Source organism: Nicotiana tabacum, chromosome 14, assembly GCF_000715075.1.
Source record: "Nicotiana tabacum cultivar K326 chromosome 14, ASM71507v2, whole genome shotgun sequence".
Lineage (NCBI taxonomy): Eukaryota > Viridiplantae > Streptophyta > Magnoliopsida > Solanales > Solanaceae > Nicotiana > Nicotiana tabacum.
In genome coordinates, this window is record NC_134093.1 from 67,752,396 (window position 1) to 67,765,611 (window position 13,216).

Here is a 13,216-nt window from a genome sequence, read left to right on the forward strand (position 1 = left end):
GCCTCCTTGGTAGAGGGCATGGATATTTCCCGTATTCAGGCTTATGCCCAGACCCTAGAGGATCGTAAGCGCCAGCAAAGGGCAGATAGGGAGCAGGATAGGGGCCAGCATAAAAGGGCGAGATTTGTAGGGTATTTTGATGAGTTCAGAGGCAGCATCAGGCCCCAATCTTCGAGGAGTTCGGCGCCACCTGTAGCTAGTGCTCCTCCAAAGTTTCAGAGGCCTCGGTATGATCGATTTACCTATTCTGGTTCAGGTCAGAGTTTGAGGGCATCAGGCTCACAATTTCATAGAGATACTAATCAGACGAGACCCCCAACACCTCGTTGTGATCAGTGCGGCAAGGCCCACTTTGGACTGTGCCGTCGAGGTTCCGATGCTTGCTATTCTTGCGGACAGCGTGGCCATATGATGCAGGATCGTCCTAATAGAGGAGGTGGTGGTATGGCTCAACCGACTGGATCTGTGTCTAGTTCTTCCTCATCAGTTCGACCTCCAGCACAAGGTTTTCAACAGTCGACAGGTCGTGGTAGAGGTAGAGGTTCAGTGCCGAGTTCGAGTGGTGCTCAAAATCGAACCTATGCTCTAGTAGGTCGACAAGATCTCGAATCATCTCCGGATGTTGTTACAGGTATATTGTCTGTGTTTTCTTATGATGTATATGTGCTAATTGATCCAGGATCTACCTTATCATATGTTACACCCTTTGTGGCTAATAAGTTTGGCATTGAACCTGAATTGATAAGTAAACCACTTGCGGTATCCACTCCGATAGGAGATTCTGTGATTGCTAGAAGGGTATATAAAGGTTGCACTGTGATGATTTGTAGTCGTCAAACCTCGGCAAATTTATTTGAGTTAGAAATGGCTGATTTCGATGTGATAATGGGAATGGACTGGTTGGCCTCATGCTATGCAAATGTTGATTGTCGTACGAAGATGGTTAAGTTTCAGTTTCCTTGTGAACCCGCCATTGAATGGAAGGGGTACATTGCTACGCCGAAAGGTAGGTTTATTTCCTATCTTAAGGCAAGGAAGATGATCTCAAAAGGTTACATTTATCATCTTGTTCGCGTTAGGATGCGGAGGCGAACCTGCCTACTCTACAATTAATCCCCGTGGTCAATGAATTTCCAGATGTTTTCCCAGATGAACTCCCAGGCCTTCATCCTGAAAGGGAGATTGAGTTTAGCATTGATGCATTGCCTGACACTCAACCGATCTCTATCCCTCCATATAGGATGGCCCCGGCAGAGTTGCGAGAGTTGAAGGCATAGTTGAAGGACTTGCTGGATAAGGGTTTCATTAGGCCTAGCACTTCACCTTGGGGTGCGCCAGTCTTGTTCGTGCGGAAGAAAGATGGGTTGTTAAGGATGTGTATCGATTATTGACAGTTGAATAAGTTTACAATAAAGAACAAGTATCCACTTCCAAGAATTGATGACCTGTTTGACCAACTCCAGGGTGCCAAGAATTTCTCCAAGATTGACTTGCGTTCAGGGTATCATCAGGTGAGGGTTAAGGAGAAGGACATTCCAAAGACGGCCTTCCGGACAAGATATGGGCATTTTGAGTTCTTGGTGATGTCGTTCGGGCTAAAAAATGCCCCAGCAGCTTTTATGGATCTCATGAATAGTGTATTCAGGCCCTATCTTGATGTGTTCGTGATCGTATTCATTGATGACATTCTGGTGTATTCTCGTTCGGAGGCGGAACATGCGGGCCACTTGCGGATAGTATTACAGACCATTCAGCATCATAAGTTATATGCTAAGCTCTCTAAATGTGAATTCTGGCTGAACTCAGTAGCATTCCTTGGCCATGTGATATCTGATGAGGGTATTAGTGTCGACACTCAGAAGATCGATGCAGTGAAGAATTGGCCGAGACCTACAACACCGTCAGAAGTCCGCAGCTTCTTGGGGCTAGCAAGATATTATAGGCAGTTTGTAGAAGGGTTTTCCTCTATATCAGCACCATTGACTAAGTTAACACAGAAAGCTACCAAGTTCCAGTGGTCTGATGCTTGTGAACATAGTTTTCAGGAGCTAAAGAATCGATTGACATCTGCGCCAGTGCTCACTCTCCCAGAAGGAACAGAAGGTTATGTGGTATATTATGATGCCTCAGGTATAGGTTTGGGGTGTGTATTGATGCAACATGGGAAGGTGATTGCTTATGCATCAAGACAATTAAAGAAGCATGAAAAGAATTACCCGACTCATGATTTGGAATTGGCTGCAGTAATATATGCTTTGAAGATATGGTGGCACTACTTATACGGCGTCTATGTTGACATCTACACAGATCACAAGAGTTTACAATACATCTTCAAGCAGAAGGAGTTGAATTTGAGGTAGCGTAGGTGGCTTGAATTACTGAAAGACTATGACGTCGAGATATTGTACCGTCCCGGTAAAGCCAGTGTTGTGGCAGACGCTCTCAGCCGTAAGTCAATGGGAGCTTAATACATATTGAGGCAGGTAGACAAGGGTTGACCAAAGAGCTTCACCAGCTGGCCAATATGAGAATCAGATTGTTGGACTCTGATGACGGAGGTGTTACTGTACAGAATACAGCAGAATCATCTTTGGTAGCCGAGGTAAAAGCACGGCAATATGAAGATCCTACCTTAGTAAGATTGAGAGAGGGAATTCAGCAGTGTAAGATTACAGCTTTCAAGATCGGAGGAGATGGGACACTGAGATACCAGGGCCGATTATGTGTACCTAGTGTGGCAGGGTTGCGAGAGAAGATTATGATTGAGATTCATCAGTCCCGATATTCTATCCATCTTGGCTCGACAAAGATGTATCATGACGTTAAGGAGCAGTATTGGTGGGATAACATGAAGAAGTCTATTGCAGAATTTGTAGCCCAGTGTCCTAATTGTCAACAAGTAAAGATCGAGCATCAGAAACCTAGTGGATTGATTCAGAATATAGAGATTCCGACCTGGAAATGGGAGGTGATTAATATGGACTTCATTATTGGATTACCTCGCTCTTATCATAAGTTTGACTCCATCTGGGTGATAGTTGATCGACTTACAAAATTTGCCCATTTTCTGCCAGTTAAGACAACTTACACGGCTGAAGATTATGCGAAGTTGTATATCAAGGAGATTGTTAGGCTTCATGGTGTGCCCGTATCTATTATATCAGACCGAGGAGCTCAATTTACGGCTAACTTTTGGAGGTCTTTTCAGAAGGGTTTAGGCACACAAGTAAATCTCAGCACTTCATTCCATCCGCAGACTGACGGACATGCTGAACGTACCATCCAGACGCTTGAAGATATGCTACGAGCATGTGTTCTAGATTTCAAGGGGAATTGGGATGACCATCTGGCACTTATAGAATTTGCCTACAATAATAGCTACCATTTCAGTATTAAAATGGCCCCGTATGAGGCACTGTACGGGAGGAGATGTAGATCACCAGTTGGATGGTTCGAAATCGGTGAGACAGAATTATATGGGCCAGATCTGATTCACCAAGCCATTGAGAAGGTGAAAGTGATACAAGAGCGACTGAGGACGGCACAAAGCAGGCAAAAGTCTTATTCCGATGTCCGACGTCGTGATCTGGAATTTGAGGTTGGTGATTGGGTTTTCCTGAAGATCTCGCCGATGAAGGGTGTTATGCATTTTGGGAAGAAGGGTAAGTTGAGTCCGCGGTATATTGGGCCATACAAAATTCTTCGACGAATTGGACAGGTTGCTTACGAGTTAGAATTGCCATCTGAATTGGAATTTGTCCACCCGGTATTCCATGTATCTATGTTGAGGAAATGTATTGGAGACCCTTCTCGGGTCGTCCCTATCAAAGATGTACAAGTTACAAAGGATCTATCATATGATGAAGTGCCAGTGGCTATATTAGATCGACAAGTCCGCAAGCTGAGAACAAAGGATGTAGCTTCCGTGAAAGTATTATGGAGGAACAAGAATATAGAAGAAATGACATGGGAAGCAGAAGAGGAGATGAAGTCTAAATACCCTTACCTATTCCAGAGTGAAGATAACGAGGATGCCGGGGGAAAGAAGGACGCATTATAAGGTGAAACGGCTCTATGAGGTAAGCAATAGCTTGTGAATACTCTTTTTTTAATACAAAATGGTAATATGCAGATAATGTACAAATCCATAATGCTTTGTATAGTCTTGTAAGGCCATAGGTTAGGTTTAACTGCTTGCAAGTTTGGCTAGTGTCCATTTTATAGGGGAAACTCAGCCGGAAATCTCCGTCGGAATCCACAATGAGTTAGACACCCCATAAACCCTTACATTCGAGGACGAATGTTCCTAAGGGGGAGAGGGTGTTACAACCCAAATTCGCATACCATAGATCACGCCGTAAGTTAGTCGACGTAAATCCAAGAAGAGATTATCTTTGAGATGATAAGAAGTTAATCCTATTGGTCTTAAACGATACAAGGGTGTATAAGAGTGGTTAACAAGTATTTGAAGTTAAACGAATCAAGGATGTTGTAACCCGTATTTTCGGGTAACACTAGAGGTGATTAATTGTCCCAAGAGGTCTTGTTTTAATGTATTTGAATCATATAATATCCGTATCATAAGTCTTGAAGTCAAGCGAGTTATGAAACAAAAGTCGATAAAAGTTGTCGCAACTTAGGTTTATAATTTTACTTAAACTTTAGGTCAAATATTACTACATTTTTCTCCCAATGTGCTTGGAATTATGGGGTGATATACCTATCAAATTAAATATCTATGAGTCTAGTTTCCAATGCATTAAACCGTTCGTCGATACGATCTCGGAATAGAGAGATATTCGCGTTTTCGCGAGAGTGCACCAAGCTGCTCTCTATGGGGCCCACAAAGGCGGTTTAAGACATATGGACATATATAAGATACCTCAACTCTGTTTTAAGTCATTATTTTTCAGTATATTCAGACCTTATAACCCTAAAAACAGTCTCTCAAGGTTCTCTCATGATCCAAGACCCAAACAAAGGGCAAACAACACAAATCAAATGTCGGGAATCCCGTGGTGCTAGTAAGTTTCTTGTTCTTCTTGTTGTTGCTGATTTTTGTGCTGTTCCAGCTTGTGTGGGAGGTTGTTTTAAGTGTTTTATGTCCTGTAAATACACCTTCAAGTTTTTAATATCAACCCTAGGTGATTTCAAGTCTTCTAAAGTAATTATAGTGCCGAAAAATCCGAATTAATTGCTAGTTTCGCTTCCTTGTTCTTGTGGCAGAATTGAAGGGATATTTCGTGGAAAATTAAGGTCAAATTGGAGTTGTTCTTTCTGTTTAAAGGTAAGGAACCTCTTACTCTATATATATTTAAGATTATCCAAGTTGCAGCTAAGTCGTTGAAGCTAGAACTTGTGAAATATATATCGAAAGGCTTGGTAGTAATGTTGTTGGTTGGTGGACTGTTTTGGAGGCTCAATATGATTATTAATAATGTTGTTTGGGCTGTTTGGTGATTGTATTGACTTGTGGGAAGTCATATAAATAGGGGAGGTGCTGTCCGTTTCATCGTAAAATAGGTTGCGGTCGATACATAATAGTTACGACGCTTAAACGATAATGATAGTGTCATTTGTCTTATTGTAGACTAAGGAGTCGTGACATTTGCATAGCTTGAGGTTGGGCAGTATATACAAGGTATGTGACGCTATCCCCTTCATTCTTTTGCACGACTCCGATTGTACATAATGTAATGAACGAGCTCCCAAAGATACTCTACTCTTAAAAGCTAGCAGTACTTATATTGCTGCCCTTCTTATGAAACGATTGATATTGATGTTACTTCTCTTATTCTTATATTATCAATGTTGTTGATAGTTCCTGATTCTTATAAGATTCTTGATGAAGAGTTAATCCTAATAACATGTACGAAGGATACCGACCTTACGTCACTCCGAAAGGTTCAAAATGTGATTCTAATGAGTCCAGCATGCATCATATATATGTATCTATTTTACTCTACCGAGCCGCGCTATAGTCGGCCGGGTACGGCACCTATTGTGCAACCACTGATCAGTTGGGTTTTACCGAGCTCCACGTGGCCGGGTACGATTCTACCGAGCCCTATGATGGCCGGGTACGTTTTACCGAGCCTATTATGGCCGGGTACGATATGATGATGGTGATGCCCACAAAGGCGTATGTTTAAAAGTTTATGTATATATATGTATGTATCATGTATTTCATGTCAGTAGCCCTCAGAGGTACCCAGATGTCACAGGTTGTATATTCTCTATCCCTGTTTACATTACTGTTCTTACTTATGCTTTCTTGCCTCACATACTCAGTACTTTATTCGTACTGACGTCCTTTTTATTTGTGGACGCTGCATGTCGTGCTGCAGGTCCTGATAGACAGGTAGATGTAGCTCCCCCACCACAGTAGGCTGTCCAGTTCAGCGGTTATTGGCGAGATCCCTTCTCCGGACTTGCCGTGGTCTTGGTATGCATTTTTGTTATAGACATTATGGGTATGTCGGGGCCCTGTTCCGGCAATGTTGTAGCACTTATGTTCCTTTAGGGGCTCATAGACAGGTGTCGACTTATGTATGGTTTAGAATGCCTTGTCGGCTGATTTTTGTTGTATAGTCTTTCATGGCATCATGTTAGCTCGTACCTTATATATAGTTTCTTGACAGTCTTGTCGTCCCATGTTATGTATGTTCATGACATTATCTTTCATTGGTGGATGTTCATGATCCATGTCTACTATTTATATTGATCTTGTCGGCCCTTAAAGATAATAAGGAAGGTTAGATAAAATGTACGTTGGTGCTCGGCAAGTATGGCCCGGGTGCTAGTCATGACCCTCCAGTTGGGTCGTGACACCCAGGCCCGCGCCTTGGAACCCGACAAAACTCACAAAATCCGACAACTCATTCAGTTACGACTCCCCATACTAATTTCGCTCAAATCCGACTCCAAATCGATGTTCAAAATTCAAAAATTCACTTTAGGAATGTTTAGACAAAAACTCCAATTTCTCTTTTGAAATCATCAAATAAATGCCAAAAATAAAGATGGAGTCACAGAATATAATCAAAACCGAGTAGAAAATACTTACCCCAATCCATATGCTGAAATTCGCTTCCAATATCTCCCAAAATCCGAGCTCCATAGCTCAAAATGTATTAAAATAACTCAAAGGTTCGAAATGGAGTACTTATATGCACTGCCTAGTTGTACCCTATGCGATCGCGATTGTACCCTCGCGATCGCGATGCACAAAAAAATACACTACCAGAATTTACACTTCGCGTTCGTGGCATAACCATCGTAAACGCGGTGAACTCAGCTGCAAACTCTTTGCGAACGCGCTCATTCTCTTGCGAACGCAAAGCAAAAATTTCCCAACTCCAGACTTTACCTTACACGATCGCTTCTGCATCTTCGCGATCACGAAGAACAATTGAGGCATCAGAAACCAGCAATGAAATCATGAAGAAAATGGTCTGATTCAACCCTGAAACTCACCCGAGCCTCTCGGGACCCTGTCCGAGCATACCAACAAGTCCCAAAACATAACACGTACCTACTCGAGGCCTCAAATCATACATAACAACATCAAAACCACCAGTCGCACCTCAAATGAAACTTAATGGACTTTTAACTTCCAAAACTCGTGCCGAACCACATCAAATCAACTCGGGAATGACCTCAAATTTTGCACACAAGTCCCAAATGACATAACGAGGTTATTCCAATTCCTAGAACTGCAATCTGAACTCGATATTATCAAAGTCAACTCTCGATCAAACCTATGAACTTTCCAAACCTTCAAATTGCCAACTTTCGCCAATTGACGCCAAAACCTTCAAGAAACATCCAAATGTAAATCCGGGCATACACCTATATGCAAAATCACCATTAGGACCTAAAGGAACTATCAAAATTCTGATCCGAGATCAATTACACAAAAGTCAAACTTGGTCAACTCTTCCAACTTAAAGCTTCTTGGTTGAGAATCATTCTTCCAAATCAATCCCGAATCGTCTGAAAACCAAAACCGATGATTCACACCACTCATAATACATCATATGAAGCTACTCATGATCTCAAACTGCCAAACTAAATGCAAATGCTCAAAACGACCGGCCGGGTCGTTACATCATCCCCACTTAAACATACGTTCGTCCTCGAATATGCCAAGAGTCGTTCCAAAGCCATCAAATCACGGTGTAACCTTACCATGAACATACCGGGGGTGATCCCACATCACCCCAATCCATATAAGTCTGTCAACACAACATAACTGAAGACCCTTACTTCAACTTTAGTCCGTAAACCTTAGAACCCAATTTCCAACATCCGAAATTCATTATGAGACCTGAATATCGCATCTACACACTGTATAAGTGTGAGAAAGTTGTATCAAGCCATAACCATAACCCAAGATGTAATTACATGATATACCACATAACCCGTATACTCATAGCAATAACTGCTGACCACCTTAGCTGTCCAAAAACAAATCTGGTACCGGTAGTAAACCTTATATCAAATAAAAACCTCATTCAAATCCTTCGTACACTGCCGACAATGAATGAAACACGCAGAATCTCATAACCACTCATCAAATCAATAAGTCAAGAAGCTCACTCGTCCTACAAGGACCATTGCCCAATTCTGAGCGGAAATAGGGTATCATTCTCCCAAACATTCCTCATCCCAATACGATAGTGCAAATCTTAGGTCTAGAAACCTCATCTCCGCCAATACAAGCAGCCCAACAGACAAGTCACACCAGAAGCGGTATAGAGCCCCCACACAATGCGGTCCGTACACCAAACAAGTAATAATTCAGACATGACAGATAATAGTAAGAAGGTTAAATAAGAAGGCTACCAAGCAAGTTTAACAGCCGAGGTAATATTAACATCTTCCTATGAACTATTTTCCACAAAGTAGAAGAAAAACACACAAAATAAGCATAAGGAATTACATCTCATCATTTTATCGTTGCAGCGCGTAACCCGATCCAATCATATCAATCCACATAGGGGTACCCATCGTGCCATAATGCTCGGGCTCACTAATCACATGTGCGTCAACATCAAGCACGATAGAGTGCACAAATATAATTGTGGGAAGATGATTAGGCATACAACAATACTGAGAAAGACAAGCACAACTATGGTGTAATAATCAAATGAACATTGCGAGGACCATCTCATCCATAACACCATAAGGCCTAAACAAAATCACAATATACGTGCGAAAAAACATGTAACCTTCACAACCCGTCATAGCATAAGAGAGAAACACATAATATAGACCAAGGCACGAATAACATCCATTCCGCCCGATGATATACTTGTGGTAACAGCTGCGCAAGAGCAAGCAAATCTGATCCGATACAGAATACACATTCTCATTAGGCTCACAAATAATCCCCAAACCAAATTCCGATCATTCCCAAACAGGTAAATAACCTTCCAAAAGTCTATAGCAACCTTTTCCATAACGCATAGCATCAATTAACATATCCTCAACATTTCTTCACAATTCGCAATTAAGGAATAGTTTGCCAACGAGAACATCCAGTCTCTAAACCTCATGAATACTAGAATCTCCATATTCGATCTCAACACCGAATTAAATGGATGCTACGTCACTCATACTCCATCATCTTACAGAAAAATATCCACAAGTCCAAACACATGGCACCTGCCAACATGCGCACTCTCCTCCGGCGACATCAAATAGTGTCAGCATTCCCTTAAACACCTGAAATCATCTGTGTCATCAGGAACTCATATCTTTCCCTTCCGGCGACATCAAATAGTGTCAGCATTCCCTTAAACACCTGAAATCATCTGTGTCATCAGGAACTCATATCTTTCCCTTCAAACTAAACCGCAAACTTGAACTCGCAACTTTCAACCCACACGGCACACCGCCACTAACATGCTATCTCGTGAAAAATACGAAAATCCATTGAACACATCGTCGATAATCCATAGTACCATATCTTCATAGCTGCCCGAATCCTGCACTGCAAATCAGCTGAATACTTCATAAGCTCAGGTAATACTGGTCGTAGAACACTCCGAAGACTCTGCCAAGCGCACACCCGATACTTGCGATAGTCAAGCAAACTTCTCCCAAATGCTCTGAAATAATAATATATGCATTCCACCGAATGGAAACCTCACACGAAACACAATATCCAAACTCATCACGTAGGAGATAACCTCCGGCTGTACTCAAATCAATACCTTACCATGAACCCACCATAATCACAACAACTAGGACATACGCTAGTCTTCCCAAGTTTGTGCTTACCAACCAGATACAAGAATCTGCTTCGTACCACAAATGAACGTCTAAAAGATCTATCACTACATCTACTCCCAAAACTAGACAACACACGTCGCGATGATAATCAAGCATCCATAGCCCTTTATAACCCATCTACAGCATCACAACCATCGGCGCGTAGCAAATACTGAATGCGCAACATCGCATATGAACGAATAGGAAGAATCAAAATCGTAGGTTTCAAGCTGAAATAAGGCAGCACAATAAGGAAAGAAAGAAGGGAATTTTCCTAAATGCTCTGTAGTATCTCAAAGATAGGTATGGATGTCATCATACCAATCCGCAAGTCTCTACTAGATACTTGCTCATGACTCGTAAAACCTACGAACCTAGTGCTCTGATACCAACTTGTCACCATCCAAAATTTGCCTATCGTGATGGCACCTAACCTGACCCGCTAGGTAAGCCAAATAACTGTCAGCACAACTCAAATCAAGTAATAAGAGACAATGGATAAAATAATTGAACTTTCTTTACAAATCCCAAGGACTGGTAGTACAAATTATGAGATTCTAAGACTTAGAGTTTAAGAAGCTGGTGCAAAGTAGATACATGATCTGTTCGAAATATACATAAAAAGATTTGCAAACCTAAGGCTACCAAGGACAAGTGGCAACTGTAACCAGAACGCAGGTACCTCTGTAATGCCAGTTCCCGCCATACACATCAACATCAAATTCAAGATCTGCACACAAGGTGTAGAAGTGTAGTATGAGTATAACCGACCACATATACCCAGTAAGTATATTGTCTAACCTCGGTGAAATAGTCGCGAGGCTTTTTAGTTAAAAAATACTCATTGATATAACATGTGTAGTAGACTAGCAATAGAAACAATACTAAAATATAACAGAGAAGAGTACAAGAGCAAAAATATGAAGAAGTAAAAGAATCATTAGAAGAAATTACGGTCAATATTCCTCAATTTCACAACTAACCATTTCCTTAGTACGATGACCATCGAACCTAAGGTAGTAAATCTAGAACTTTCATGCCGTGAGAAGTGTACTCAAAATATCAAATCAAATAGCATGGCAACACCTTTCGTGCATTTATCTCATTCTCACCAATATACGTATAATAGTAACAGCCAGGTGAAAGAAATTCCAATAACCGTAACGACAAAGTGGGAGTTACACAAGTAGCAATAATGAACAAGGTAGCTCATATGATCAACGGTAACAGACTAGGTGGGAGACATAGAAGTAATGATAGCAATTAAGATGGAAGAACATAAATTTCACTAACTAATATGATAGAAGGCTTAGATGTAGATATAACAAACATGAAGGAAGCATGATCTTTATAAGCTAAACAAATAGAAGGCATGGATAACTAACATAATAAAAGGCTTAGATGTAGATATAACAAATATGAAGGAAGCATGATCTTTGTAAGCTAAACAAATAGAAGGCATGGATAACTAACATGATAGAAGGCTTAGATGTAGATATAACAAACATGAAAGAAAGCATGATATTTACAAGTTAAACAGATAGAAGGCATGGATAATATGGCAACAATTGATGTAGAGGACAAAGGCAGAACAACAATGACAAGTCACATAGAAAACATAGGTGCAATAGTAACAACTCAAGATAAAGGAATGAATGTATAGACAAGGAAAAGATATCACAATATAATGTATGTCTCTCATCCTCGCCTGCACGGAAACACCCTTCGTGCTATGAACACATGATAATATAAAATAATGGCACGACATCACCCTTCGTGTTTTTACTCTCATCCTCACATGGCACAACATCACCCTTCATGCTTAACTCACATGACACGACATCACCCTTCGTGCTTTACACTCTTTCTCTCATGGTAATGTATATGAAATGGCATAACATCATCCTTCGTGCTTTACACTCTTCCTCACCAAGTACATGTATATCAATAACAAGCAAGGTAGGAAGCATGAATAACATCAAGGAGAGTGATTAAGCGGATTCCAAATGAACACAAATCACAGCTTTCAAGCCAATAACAATTCAACAAACCTCAAGAACCTCATTGTTAAAGTATCTCAACCAATCTAAAAAAATGATCTTCAACTCAAGTATAGAATCCAATATCTCAAGAATAACGGTCGTAGCGATGTATTTGTGATTAAGTATAGTGATGACCGAATTTAGCACATTAATAGCTTCACACAAATCCGTCAAATTTAAATCTAGTTTTAATAAGCTAAATCATGGTTCTTAACGTTTAACTTCATGTTCATATTAATATAGAAGTTAAGAAAAAACACGAAGCAAGAAGGTCACATAAATTCTATAAAGCACAAATACTCGTATAATCTACCCTCATGCATGATTAACCCTGGCACATACATATACGCTCGTCACATCATATATGCATCATCCCCGCATGTAGCAAACACTATCAATCAGTAGGAAAATTTTTTTCAATAAAGTTAGGCAAGACACTTACCAGAAACAAGACAAATCGATACACTAGAAGCACCATCCCGCTCAAATCGACCTCCGAATGGCTTGAAACTAGCCAAAAGCAATTTGAAATCATCAAATAATTCCATATGAAGCAAACCCAAATGATAAAGGTCGAATCTTTAATTAAATACTCAAAGTCAACCAAAAATTCAAACCCGGGCCCGCGCCTCGGAACTCAAAAAACTCATAAAATCCGATAGCATATTCAATTATAAGTCTAACCATACTAATTTTACTCAAATCCGACTCCGAATCGATATTCAAAACTCAAAAATTCACTTTAGGAAAGTTTAAACAAAAACCTCCAATTTCTCTTCTGAACTCATCAAATAAAAGACAAAAACGAAGATGGAATCACGGAATATAATCAAAACCGAGTAAAAAATACATACCCCAATCCATGTGGTAAAATTTGCCTCCAAAATTGCCCAAAT